The 14,008-nt window shown below is 45.2% G+C and overlaps 1 protein-coding gene across 13 annotated transcripts in view; it reads left to right on the top strand.

The window, feature by feature from the left end:
* Positions 1–10,691, top strand: part of CELF4 (CUGBP Elav-like family member 4) — an 889,490-nt gene extending 878,799 nt beyond the window's left edge. For 5 of the 13 annotated variants that reach the window (XM_073343428.1, XM_073343423.1, XM_073343425.1 and 2 more), the window contains exon 13: positions 8,544–10,689. The gene's annotated coding sequence lies outside the window, so the exon portion shown is untranslated. Of the gene's footprint in view, positions 1–6,716; positions 6,805–8,543 lie in introns of all 13 variants that reach the window. The other 8 variants (XM_073343426.1, XM_073343419.1, XM_073343424.1 and 5 more) reach the window with 5 other exon arrangements.
* Positions 10,692–14,008: the final 3,317 nt, after the last annotated feature.

Raw genomic sequence — 14,008 nt, 5'->3', positions numbered from 1 at the left:
ACCAAGGGTGGTTGTTGGTATTTTTTTTTACCAACTCTAAATGTAATGTAAGTAACTTAAAAAAAACCTCCCATAACATCCCCACAAGGGATGTAGGGTTACTTGAGCTCTGTGGCTGAAAGACGTTATAGATATTAGCAGCAGCAGCTTTAATTCATCAGTAGGGAAACTGAGGCAAAGAGGGCAATTGTCTTGCCCATGGACACAGAGCGCTGGCATTAGAACTCCAGAGGGCTGGGTTTTCATCACCTGACTTAGCGCACTGGAGCTAGCATTAACTGTCATGTGTGGCTGTATCTGTGTAATTGTCTGTCTCTCTCTATGGCGCTGGCCAGGAAGCAAAATTTCAGTGCCACACAATTTTCCGGTTTTTGGAAATTGTTTTCAGACAAGATGAAAATGTTCGCAGCTCTGGAATCCCTCAATATGTTGTTTTGAAAACACTAAAAGATGGTGTTTCAAAGCAAAATATGCCCCCTGCCACAGCCAGGCTGGGAGCTGGGACTCACTCACTTCCCCAACTCCTAGGCCGGTTTGTTTCCTGGGTTGGCCCAATCCCAAGGCAGCTTGCTTCCCAGCTTGCCCAAGTCGGGGAGCCAAGGCATCAGCTCCCCAGGTGCCAGCTGGCCCGGAAGCCCTGAGGTCCCTGACACCAAAGCAATCTGCATGGAGGGCTGCCCTGGAGCTGTGGACCTGGAAAGCCTGGGATCGCCAACAGCCTATCCAGCATGGCATCCTGCCTGCGTTCCATGTGAAGTTCGTCAAAATCAGCAAATGCCAACGAAAACAATGTTTCATTGGAATTTTTCTGACCCTCGCTAATATATATAGAAGACTGTAGCCATATGGGGGGGTACATATATAATTTACATACATGTGCGTACACAGGTATATAACTTATATATGTACACACACACCCCATCTTTTTTGTATCCTTGTCCTTTATTTGTTAAAATGAATCTTATGTCAAAAAAAACCCAACTATTGTGGTTTTAACTAATAAAGCTCTCACCTCGCACACGAGAAAAGGTGAGGCGCTAACATCGACTACTGTCTGGTGGAAATGGCCAGGCGCCGTGAAATAGTGAGCCAGGACCTACCACTGGTATTGGGAACCCTCCGCCACACTGGCCTACCCCCAATCAGACAGTCCTGTTCTGGCCGCCTGGCCCCAGCTGTGCAACACCATCAATGGCCCTTCACGGGCTCGTGTCAAGCATGCAATGCCTCAGTGGCGAGCCAGGGAGCAGAGCGCAGCTGACCTGTTCAAGCTGGGGGGGGGGAGGGGAAAGATAGGGCACCCGCGCCAGAAAGAAATGGCCTAGGAGAGCAAAATTGCTAGAGGAAGTCAGAGAAAAGACAAAACAAGTGTAGAGGTAGGCCAGGAGAGTGCGAGATTCTGGGGTGTAATAAAACAAATATTGACTGCCCCCAGGACCAACAGCTGTAAAGAACTGTCACGCAGGGGAAAATATAATTCTTTCCCCTCCCCTGCTTGAACATGCAACACACCAGAGCTTGGGTTGGTTTGTTTTTTTTTCCCATCAGGACAATATAGCTAATGCCTCCCGGGCAGTCCATAGTTGCATGTATTATCTTTATGTGTGTAGCATGTATGCCTCTGTCTCTCGTACACACACACAGAGCCCTCCTTTCCAAAAGCCATGGGATTGCATTGGGGCTTGGGGCCCTATCTGTCTGAGTGGGGCTGTGTATGATAGCTGGGTGTATGATGTTTAGCTGGATGGTGACAGGATGGTACGGAGTGGTATAAAAGTTTTAGCAGCAGTGCTCGGGATGAGCCCAGCGCTAATAAAGAACAATAGCGTGGTGGCAGCCCTGGGGTGTTGTCCGTTTGGTAGAGGAGATGAAAGCCGCTTGTGAGTCACTTCAGGGAAGGGGCCCCTTGCAGATGGGACAGTGCGAAAGAAGCAGGCAGAGAGGTTTGTCTGAGGCGATGACCAAAAGGGAGATGGCTGGCCTCTCTGACTGAGCAAAAGTGAGAGCTTGGGTGCAGGGACAGGAGCAGACAAGAAAGGAAGGGCAGCGTTATGAAAGACCCTGGAAGCACAAAGCAATGAAATGAGAGGAGTGAGGGGAGGGCCAGAGAAACCCTTTAGCTGCACCAGCCCCAAGCAGGAACTGTGTCTGAGTCGCAATCCCTCCCCCACGCTGGGAGTGACACAAAACATGCGAGCAGGGTAGTGTAAAGCCTGATCTTCCTGAGATGGTAAACACTGTCGGGGCAAGGCCCATGTCTACCTCTCTGTTTGTACAGCGCCTAACACAATCGGGCCCCAATCTCAGTCATAAATATTCAATAGTGACAAGAACGATCCTCCTCCATTGAAGTCAGTGGGAGTTTTGCCCTTGACTCCAATGGGAGGAAGTCACAAACCTGGATTTAACAACAGTCCATAGGAGATGGCGTAGTCTTAAGAGCAGGCATGGCGGTGGGGCCCTGATTCTACAGCCAGTCGGGTATGAATCTGCCATGGCAAGAAAGCCACGTGCATTGCGTGGAGTAAAATGCTAGGAAGTGCTTGACCATCCCAGAGAGTAAGAACTGCAGCGTGCTTTTGTGTTACTACTGGGTTGAAAGGAATCTGCATAAAAAGCGAGGACGGGGAGTGAAGAGAGGGGGATGTTCAGATACAAGAGAATTCCTCAGTCAACTTTAACATCCTGCAGTCTTTTCTCAGGCAAAACGCCCACTGAGTTGAACATAACACCCACAATGACGTCCCCTCACTATCAGGAACTACGAATGCAGCTTAAGAGCCTCCTTCGGAGGTCACTCCCTGAGCCCCGTGCATCCTGGGACAGGACTTGGGGCATTTCGTGTGGGCTGCGTGAGCACTCAGCCCAGGTGAAATTCTTCCAGCGCAGAGGGCATGCACCATTTCAGTGGGAAACCGGTCCGTTGCAGAAACACCCACTCAGATCTCAAGCCTACCCTAGCCATCACCTCTCTCTGGGCAGGGACCTGCCAGCCACTCCCTCCTGAGCAGGGAGTTTAGGCTAGTGCATACTGCGACTGCCATTCACCCCGTGCTCTTTGCTTTCTCTCCAAGGCCAATGGCAGTGCTGTACCAGGGCCCATCCAGCTCATCCAACGCACAGAATATTTATTCAAGGAAACATGTAAAGCAATAATAACTAAAGGGGTCTAAATGCTCCTTGCTCCCTCATACCAGAAGTCACCCGTCATTCCTATGGGAACCCTGATAGGTTCTAGTCCTTCCAACCCTCCTGTAGCATTGGGTCCCCCCCGAGGATCAAAGGTAAGGGCCATTTGTTGTATCAAAAGGAAGGCCTCCTCTTTCCAGTCAAGTTGGACCTTTTATACCAAAAGCCCTTTCTTTGTCTCCTTGGCCTCTGGTACCTGTTTGCACCAGTACCCGCAAACCAGCCCAGGGGGTGGTACATTGCTGGAGCTGTTTACAATCCCAGGGCCTGCAGTAATCCCCTCCCGGTAGTAGCTGTGGTAACTCCTTCATGGCGTAGAACTCAAACCCCTAACCCACAACATTCCTACATATAATACAAAGCAGTCTTCAACAATACCGCCTCTGGTTGGAATAGCTGTCACACCGTCTTGTGCTGGCTCACTACATGGGTGTGAATTTCACCTAATAGTGCAGCTGTAGGCAATAAAGCATAGACAGTGGCCACCCTCGAAAGTTTTCCAGAGGGGCCTTTAATGTGGTGTGTCCCCTCCAGCAGCAGAGTCCTGGCAATACCGGGGGGAAGCTGCCGTAACAAAGAGAGCTGGAAATGTTTTTAGGGTCACCACTGTAATCATGCACATTCCAGCTGCGTCTCAGGGCCCTGATTAAAGACATCCTCAGTAACTAGGGTCTCAATGGTCGATGAGAATATTGCCAAAGGACTGCTGTAAAAGACTTCCCAGTAGAGGCTTGGCCGGTGTGAAATTACAGGGCATAGTTGGCCTTAGCCTGTTGCATAGAGGCACACTCCGGCTCGGCGTTCTAGCTCTCAGAGATGCGTTGCACCATCACTTCTTGTAGCCAGTCTCCAAGGACGCAAGGCATGCACTCCCTTTCACTTTGTAACAAAGTCTCACAAGTCCCAACGGCCCCATTTCCGTATCAGGCTGTAGCCCTGTCTTCATAACCCTAACATCTTTATTCATGAATGGGACGGCTTCTCTCTTAGCCATACCCAAAGCTTTTATCTGCTCCCAGAGAAGTGAATTGCTTATGAAATAGATTTGGTTGATTTTTATTTGAATGCATTTGTTTGTTTTCAGTGAGTTTTAATCATTTATATATGTATAGGTGTGTGTATACATATGTGTGTATATATATATATGTATACAGATATATATTTGTTGTCACATTCCCAATGTCTGAAATTTTAATCTAAAGGCAGAGGTACTGTGGTTGCCATTCCAGAGTTGACACACAGTCGCCGCCTAGTCCATGCATTAGGGAAGTTTGCAGTGTTGGTGTAGTCATGTTGGGCCCAGGTTATTAGAGAGACAACATGGGAGAGGTACTAGCTTTTATTGGCTCAACTTCTGTTGGTGAACCAGACAAGCTGTTGAGCATACACAGAGCTTGTCTTCAGGTCGGGCCCGCCGAGTACCTTTCCCGGACCTGAAGAAGCGCTCCGTGTAAGCTCGAAAGCTTGGCTCTTTCACCAACAGGAACTGGGCCAATAAAAGATATTACCTCACCCACCAGGTCTCGCTGTGTATTAGGGGAAGCTTCTCAGCTAACATGCTGGACTAGGGTGTAATCTTGCAGTGTAGCCCTACAAAGAGGGCAGGCCAATCCCAGGAGCAGAGCAGGAATTGAACGGCTACTCAGAGTCCCAATCCAGCCCCTGCTGCTGCATGTGGGAAATGCGTTGGGTCGGCCTTTCCCCTCTGCTCCAGCTTAGCCACACTGTCCAGCATGTTCGGTGGGCAAAAGGAGATCTAAGACTCAGTTCAGCACTCCTGACCCTGCTCTCCCCTACTGGTGGTTCTCACAACACAGGCACAAGCCCGAAGAGATATGGTGGCTCCTTACAGCTTTTTCTTCTGCTGCACATCTATCAGAATTCACAAGCTGGCCCGGTGTGACTAGTGCTGACTTTTTAATGGTGACTGTGGGGCGTGAGATACAGCAGCCATCCTACAATCCCTTTAGGGCGAGGCCTCGTGCACCAGCACTGACGGGAGGTTTATTCTAGCGCTGCCCTCTCTTTCTGTAGCAGAAACGGAGCTGAACCAAAATCCTGTCTGGGTGCATACATTCACCTCTGTACCAGGCATCATCCAAACACAAGTTCAGATTCAAATTTTGAACGTGCAAGATCCAGCGGTTTTGGTCTGCCGATGGTAGTGACACAGACTAGGTAAATCCAGTGTAACAGCAGCAATCGGTGCAGTTACTCCAGATTTACCCTGCTGTAACAGAGAGCAGAGTCTGGCTGCTGGAGCCAAATCCAGAGTTCAGATCCTGGGTTTTGTTCAAGGCCATCTCTATTCTGGATAACATAAACCCTTCCCCTTGCCAGCACACACAGTTTGGCTTTGAGCAAAAGCCAATGGAAAGAATCCTTTCTGGCCTGCTTGCATGACTTCAGAACTAGAGTCTAAGACAATGTCCTTGTGACAAAAGAATGTGCAGTGAAATTCAGTAATGTGCAGTGACTTTTCAGGACTAGGCATGCTGGTGAGAAATCAACCCGCCTATGGGATAGGAAGCAAACACTTGAAGTACAGTACCTCTAGCTGTTGGTTAAGCCCGCTACTTTATGTTTCATTGTGTGCAGTGACTTTTAGGGACTTGATCCTTGCAGTGCTCATTCAGGCAAAACTCCCAGAGCAAGTTAAAGGCAGTTTTGCCTGGTAAGGACTGCAGGGTCAGGAGCATATGGGCAGTCCAGGGGGCATTTTGCCTGAGGGAGGATGTGGGATCAGGCCTTTAGGTGGAATTTTGGGGGTTTTTTACGCCATATCAAAACAACGGGGGAGTAAATTCACATAACCACACCAGCTGTGCCGCTGTTCTGAGCTTCTCATCATACAACCCCTTAAAGGGACAGACACTAGTTCCTTTTTCTCAACAACCAAAGCAGTCCCTCTTCTTTTACTCCACCAGCCCTTTAGCTTTTCAGCTGCAAACAGAGCAGCGGAGAACCTGATCCAGAGCCCATTGAAGTCAACGGAAAGGCTCCAATGGGCTGTGAATCAACCCCTTACTGAAGAGCCACTTCCCGGGAGTTTGCGGGGAGGGGTGGCCCTGGGAAAGACGGTCTGAACAAAACCACAGCGGTTGGCAGCAAATGTATTTTCCAGCCGCAAACCGATCTGTGTGTGCTCTCATCCATTCAGCGCATGCTCTCCTCAGCAGCCACGGCATAATGTTTTGTTCCTGTTCACTGTTGTTCATGTGTCCACATAAACTGTGTGTAATATGTCTTTGTCCCCTGCTAGGCCTCCTCCATTATTTTTCCCTCTCTCTTTCGTTTCATTTTCCTTCTTTCGTTTTTATCGTTTAATCGCAAGTATTTTCACTACAGCTTTTTGACGGATGCTGTTTGGTACTTTTTTTTATTATTATTTCTATTATTATTTTGATATATATCTTCTTCCCCCACCTTTCCCTTTTTCCACACTATATATAAATATATATATATATATATAAAAAAAATCTTTTCTTCTTTTGTCATTCAATCAAATTCCAACAAAACCAACCAAGAGCCAGTCAAATCCACCACAGTCTCGAGCTGAGCTAGGAAAAAAGTTCACGTAATGACATGAAAGTGGAGAATACAGTCCCCCAGTCCGTAAGTTCAAATCAACTCGAAGTTGAAAGTGTGACATGATGGCGTCATGTAACAAGCTAAGAATTGGTTGCATGACATGCCGTCAAGTTTCGTGCAGGTGCCGTATTTTTCTTGGATGTTGTATCAGTTGATGATTGGCCAGTCATGATCACATGTGCCTTTTTTGACTTTGTGCTGCCACGATTTTTTGCTGTGCTCATTTTCGTTTTGTTTGGTGCTTGCAGTGGTTTCTTTATTTGTCGTTTAATTTCTCGTCAGCGTTTTATGCTTCTTTAGATGTCACATAGAAGGAAAAAAAAAAAGATGGATTCCTAATTCTTTAGCAAATGGGATTGTTATAACTGTACAAATATTTTACCAAAAAATGAAAAAAGAAAACGCGTGGTTGATTTTTTTGCACTTGAAAAATATTGTGATTTTATTTTTTTTTTCCGGAGAATTGGGGGCCTTTTTCAATTGACACCTTTTTTTTTCCCTTCGGATATTTCAAATCACTCTCCAAAATTTTTTAAAAAAGTAATGATAGTAACAGTCGTGTAAAAACAATAGCTATCCAACCAAAAAGCAACTTAGAGAAAAGCCTGCGGCCTCTTGTGTGCCTTTTCAAGAATTCCTAAATCTAAGGTTCCACATTCCAGCCACTCCTGACAAATTATTTGTTTGGGGTAAGGGAGGGATTGTTTTGAGGGGGAAAAAATAATCCTGATAAAAAAGCAAAATGCATCTTTTTGTTTACAACTGAAAAAGGGTCCTTGACGAGTGTTTTTTTTATTTTTTTATTCTCTTATTCTTATTATTTTTGGTGTTGTAATTGTTTAGACTGCTGTGTACGGTTTGCTGTTTGTTGAACCAACAGTGTGAAAAACCTGCCAGCATGGATTGATATTCCGCATGACACTTTTCCACCAGAGTGGACCTTTTGCAGTTTCTAAGTTTCTTGATGTAATAAATCACCGAGTGTATAAGAAGAACCTGCTTGCTAGAAAGAGATAAGAGCTAATCCGTAATGATTAAGCATCCTACTTAAATGTCAAGTCTAGTCGGATCATGATTAAATTTTTTTAAATAACTTTTTTATTTAAGAAATGTTAGCTTTACTATTTTTTTCAAAAGTTCATTCCAACTGATTATTTTTCCTTTTACCTCCCATGAATTGCCTGTTCAAAGTGTTACTTTCTGACATTCACAAAGGAATATACATTAATGACAGCTGTTTCTCCATGGGAAGTCCATATATCATCATATACAGCACACGGTTAAAATTTAGAGCAATTTTTCCTAGAGACTTCACACGTTAGAAAGTCCAACCAAGCAAGATTGTGATCTGGCTTTTTCTTTTAAGTGCCACTTTACAAAGTATATATCTGTACATATATATAGATGTGAGTATATATATTTCTATGGATATATATCATTATTATTAAAAATGCAGAAGGAGCAATTGTATTTTTCTTTATCATGATCTTGACTGCCTTGCTCACTTTGGGTCTGAGCCAGTTCCCAGTGAAGTCCATGAGAATCTTTCCATTGACTTTAGTGGGAGTATACCTCAAAAACAAACTCCAGAGCAAGAGCTCAGTCCTGTTTCCACTGAATCTGAGAGCAAAACACATTCACTTTCAATGGAAGCAGGATTAGGCCCAAAAGAATAGGATTTTTATTTTTATTTTTAAGGCCTTTTTTATTTGTTTACTTTGCCTTTTTAGTTTAATTTGCAATGATCTTCTTCATTTTTTTAGGGCAGCAGCTGAATGGGCCACATTTAGAAAAATATATATATATATATTTTAAAAAAACAGGAACTGTTGGATTACACCTTTGACATATCAGCAAATATCAATCAAGCTGAAGACTTCAGACTTATTCTCTCTTTGATTGTTTAGACTGTAACATTTCTTCAAGAAAAGTATCACGTCTGCTGACTTCGAAGGACACGGGCTGGAAACAAACAAAAATTAATAAATAAATCAGAACAGGAACAAGATCAACCAGGATTTCTGAAGAGACATTGATATCACCACAGCGGCTTTTCTCCAAACAGGAAATGCAAACCTGGATACGGACAAAGGAGTGCCTGTTTGCCACCAAGGATGCGGCTACCATGTTGACCCCATGGTAACGGTCACTGAGCATCTTTATCTGTCATTCCTTAGCTATATAGGGACCAAAGGACAAAACTTTTTATCGCAGACTTGTAGCTGTATGTAAAATATGGAAGTTCTTTGCTTTTCTCTGAGCTGTTCCTAAAACAGTTTTTGAGAGCAATTATATGAAATATGTAAAAATTAAAAAAAAAATGCTTAAATGCTTTTAAAATGGCAAGATAATAGTTCTTTGATACTTTGGGAGGTTCTTTGGTTATACATTAATTAGAGTCTATGAAACTTTCATATGGTTTTCTGTATAATACGTAAGAATTGCGCTGCTCAAAGCAGGTAAGATGATGTCTGTGAAAAGCAAAAAAAAAAAAAAAGTAAAGTAAATAAATAAAAAGGCATAGCAAAGAGAAAAGAAAGATGGTTGATAGTGAAAAACAAAAAAGGTTTGTAAATGCTTCTAACTCTCCCCATTTAAAATCCTAATAGTTGTACAGAATTTAAAAAAGAAAAAAACTTTAAAATACCTATATCATAGAAAAAAAATTAGACAACAAAAAGCAAAAAAAAAAAAACTACATAGAAGTTAGCGTTAATGCTAAAAACAAAGATGTTGTAGAATTGTAATTTTTGTAGAGTTTAGACTGAGCATAAATTCCTACTCTCTGCCAACTGCTGTTGGATGCTGTTATTTATCGAGGAGAAAAAGAAGAGAAATGGCTATTTTGGCAGCTTTTTTAACTGCAAGCATTCCAGCTATTAACAAAAATAAACAAATAAAACTCGATTGTTGTAGACAACGCAAATGGGAAACAAAACAGCTGTCTTTTTATCAGATGCCGTTCTAACTTGAACAACAAAACCCAGCTACATGCTTCATGTCTTCATGATCTGCTGTCCGCAAATTCCCATCATCCTCTGCTTCAGTAGCTTCCATATTTGCTCTAGAAACCTTCAGGGCAAGGGGTTAGCCTAGAACCTTAATCTTAAAAAAGAAAAAATAATATAAAAAAATAAAAATAAAAAATAACATAAAAAAACAAACAAACAATCTCTTTGAAGAATTTCTGAAACTGTTTACAAGGAATTTTGAAAAACAGGGGGATGTTTAAAAAAAAGAGATGCTGGCTCTGTTTTTCTGTAAATAAATTTGCATATTTTGTAGGACTTTTAATTGTAATGATAGAGAAAAAAAAACAAGGAAAACTATTTAATGAAAGCACGATATTTATCTTTGGTAAATGACTTTAGAGCAGTTAAAAATAAGACATTGCTTTGAAAAACTGAATCAGAAAAAACAATGAATTATTTAAAAACACATATATTTTAAAGTATATCATATTTATTATAATTTATTTCCACTGTATTCAGACTTGATTTGCATCATTCTCATTCGTTTTAGTTGAACTAAGAAGAGTGTGATGATTATTTCTGATTCTTCATTTAAATCTTAGTTTGTTTTAATTGATTTGGGGTTGGTTTTTGTTTGCTTTTTAAATAATGTGATTGTTATCTTGGCCTTTTTTTAACACCTTATTGGGTCGGATCTTACTGCCCTTACTCTGGCAAAACTCCCTTTGGGTGACAGCGGGTGTTTCATCTGAGTAAGGACAGCAGAAACGAGCCCACAGCCAGGAGGTACAGATGTGTAATGCAGCTGCAGTTCCATACAACTGCTCTTTCACTCTCAATTCCCTAAAACTCCTTGTAATCTTCTGTAATTATTGAATGACGCTTTCCAGCTTAGCCCTAAATAAAGCACAGTTTAAAAAAAAAAAAGCCATGTTCTTTACTTCTTGATGGCTTTCCTCAATGTGTTTGCTCTGAGAACAAAATGAATCTATTTCGACTTTTTCATTAATATACATTGTTTGAGAATCAGAACAAATCCCTTTGTTATATAAAACATATCTCGTTGGATTGAATTAATGACATGGTTTCATTTAATATCTGCTTGATATTCCACTGTGGTTTACCTTAAACCTGGTAGGTTAGAACATCAAATAATGGTACATACAAATTAGAGTCTTCGCAGTTCCTATTTGAAGCCTGTTGTTTGATTCACACTTATGTTTTTTTCATGCTGATGAGTACAGGGGCTAAAGCTCAGGACTTTGCTCCTTTTGCTGCCTTGGGATAACTGTGTGAAACTTACCAGGCTTTGGGAGTGAGGCTCAGGTTTTCCTCAGAGCAGCCCTCACGTCTCTGCTTTTGGATGATTTTTAATGCTAGCTGCAGACCAGCTGGCCTGAGCGCACGGCGGAGACTCGGGAAATCTGCATTCTTTTCCTGGCTCTCCCAGCGGCCTGTGGACTTGGGCAAGTTTCACCCTTTATAAATGGGACTCATGGTGCTTACCGCTCAATGGAGGCAATGAGAATGTGTAAGTGGAAAGGGTTGGTTTTTTGCCACTAATAGCTATTGATGGGTCCAGTTATTTACAGGAAAGAAACAAATGAAACTGGAGGGAGATGAGAGAGATATTCAGGGATGTGGAAAGGATTCGTTGTTTTCTTCTCGGATGAAGATGAACACACACAAGCTCCATCTCTGCCTCCTGGTGCAGAGGACGTGCTACGGGAGACTGGGTAGGGGTAATAAGCTATGAAGCCTTTCACCACCCTGATCACTGGCGCAAAACGATTCAGGTGGGAAGTACATGGGTGGGACTCAGTCTCTAGTGAGACAGCGGCTGCATTATAGAGCGCATCAGAGCAACCGGCAGGCTTGACAGAGAGAGAGAGTCGATCCCAACCTGGCCTGGATGGTGCTGCACAGAGTGCTGGTATGGCTTGGCCTCCTCTCAGGGGCTGCACAGAATGGGGGTATAAGTCCTTATGTGATGCCCCCCCGCCCCGCCCCCGAGCCAAGGCTCAGCAGCTGAGGCTGTAACAATTCATATCCTCTGTGGCTCGGCTCGGAGGGGGACCTGCAAGACACACTCACCAGGAGAGGACACTTGCTTGTGAGTGGCCCTAGGACAGGACACTCAAGGAAGGGCCCCTTGGCAATCCGCTTCTTCCCCCTCTTCTTGCTTAAAGTCCTGCACCTGGTTGTCTTCACTGCTGCACAGCTGTGAGGATGCAGATGGTAAATGGAAGCAGGTTCCTATCCATAATCAGCAGCTGATCGCCTCGCCTTCAGACGGCGACCGGGCTGAGAATGAAAGGGGGGAATCACACAGACTCTGAAAAATGCCATTAACAAATGTGGGGAAACTTTAGTTCAGAAGGTGAGACCTGGAACAACCAAGGAGGCGCTGCAGATCATTGCCTCTCTTCCATCCCTTTTTCCCTGCTGATCTTTCCAGCGCTGTGGATCGCCTCTGCCCCCAACCCTGCCTCTCTGACTTCCCAGTCTCCTACTCCCACTTACCTGCAGATCCCCCATCTCGTGTCACTTGGACCCGCTTTGGGGGCTGCATGTTATGTAATGTAATTAAAAGAGAATAACAGCTCAATCCAGGTCAGTCAGTCTCTTTATCCCAAGAGCGTCTAACCCAGGGGTGGGCAAACTACTGCCTACAGGCTGGATCTGGCCCACCAATTAGGGCCATTCTAATCTGGCCCTCAAGCTTCCGCCGGGAAGCGGGGTCTGGGGCTTGCTCCACTCCAGCACTCCAGCCAGGGAGCAGGGTTGGGGGCCACTCCATGCAGCTCCCAAACGCAGCAGCATGGCCCCACTCCGGCTCCTATGCTAAGGGGCCGTTCAGGGGGTTCCACTCTGCATGCTACCCCCGCCCCAAGTGCCACTCCCGCAGCTCCCGTTGGCCAGGAATTGCAGCCAATGGGAGTGGCAGGGGCGGTACCTGTGGACAGGGTAGCGCACAGAGCCACCTGGCCGCACCGCCGCATAGGAGCTGGAGAAGGGACATGCCACTGCTTCCGGGAGCCACTTGAGGTAAGCACCACCCAGAGCCTGCACCCCCAAGCCTCTTTCTGCACCCCAATGCCCTGCCCCAGCCCCGATCCCCCTCCCGCCCACCAAACTGCTCGATTCCAGTCCAGAGAACCCTCCTGCACCCCAAACACCTCATCCCCAGCCCCACCCCAGAGCCTGCACCCCCAGGCTGCACGCCTTCCTGCACCCGAACCCTCTGCCCCAGCCCTGATCCCCCTTCTGCCCTCTGAACTCCTCAGTCCCAGCACCCTCCTACACCCCAAACTCCGCATCCCCAGCCCCACCCCGAGCCCACACCCTCAGCCAGAACCCTCACCCCACCGCACCCCACTCCCCTGCCCCAGCCCGGAGCCCCTTCCCACACCCTGAACTCTTCAGCCCCAGCCTCACCCCCACCCCAGAGGCCGCACCCCCAACCAGAGCCTTCACCCCCTCCCACACACCAACCCCAATTTTGTGAGCATTCATGACTCGCCATACAATTTCTACTCCCAGATGTGGCCCTTGGGCCAAAAAAGTTTGCCTGCCCCAGGTCTAATCCACAACAAGAATTGGCCTTTGGGACAAAGTGGGTAAATTAATTGTCATTTGGGCATGAAACCTACATCTGATTCCTGTGTCCTGTCTGAAGCATACCGCAAAGAGCAGGGGGAAGATTGATCACTGCTAGAGATGGAGAAGTTGGGCTATGGACAAAAGCCATAAAACAATACCGTTACCACCCACTTTGATGTCCCAGACAAACTCTGAAAGATACTTGACAGAGATGTAGCGGAGACAAAGACTATGTTAATGGAATCATGTCGAGAACTGTCACGAAGGATGGGCTTCTTTGGGGAGAGACACAGAGGTGGGTATAGAGGGCAGCCGCAAGAGAGGCTGTTAACTCTGACCAGGGGAGACCTTTACATTTTTACAGGTGAGTTGGTTCCGTTCTTGTCCTGCAATTGGAGAACACGGCCCATCTAAGATAGCGAGGAGGGAAGCCCCAACATAGATACATGTTTCTTTGCTGAATCACTTTTGTCTTCTCTATGCTTTCTAAATCTCCTAAATAAAACTTGTCAAACTATAGCTGCTCGTTGCTTGGAGAATTGCCACAGTCACCTGTCTCCAGGAAGAGGTTACCTTGCAGGCATCATCAGAAAGGGCCCTGTAAGTGAAAAGGAGTCTGTGCACTTAAGGCAGCATAATCTGGTCTCGGTCTA

Source organism: Lepidochelys kempii, chromosome 5, assembly GCF_965140265.1.
Source record: "Lepidochelys kempii isolate rLepKem1 chromosome 5, rLepKem1.hap2, whole genome shotgun sequence".
NCBI classification, from domain to species: domain Eukaryota; kingdom Metazoa; phylum Chordata; order Testudines; family Cheloniidae; genus Lepidochelys; species Lepidochelys kempii.
This window is presented reverse-complemented; position numbering and strand designations above follow the sequence as displayed.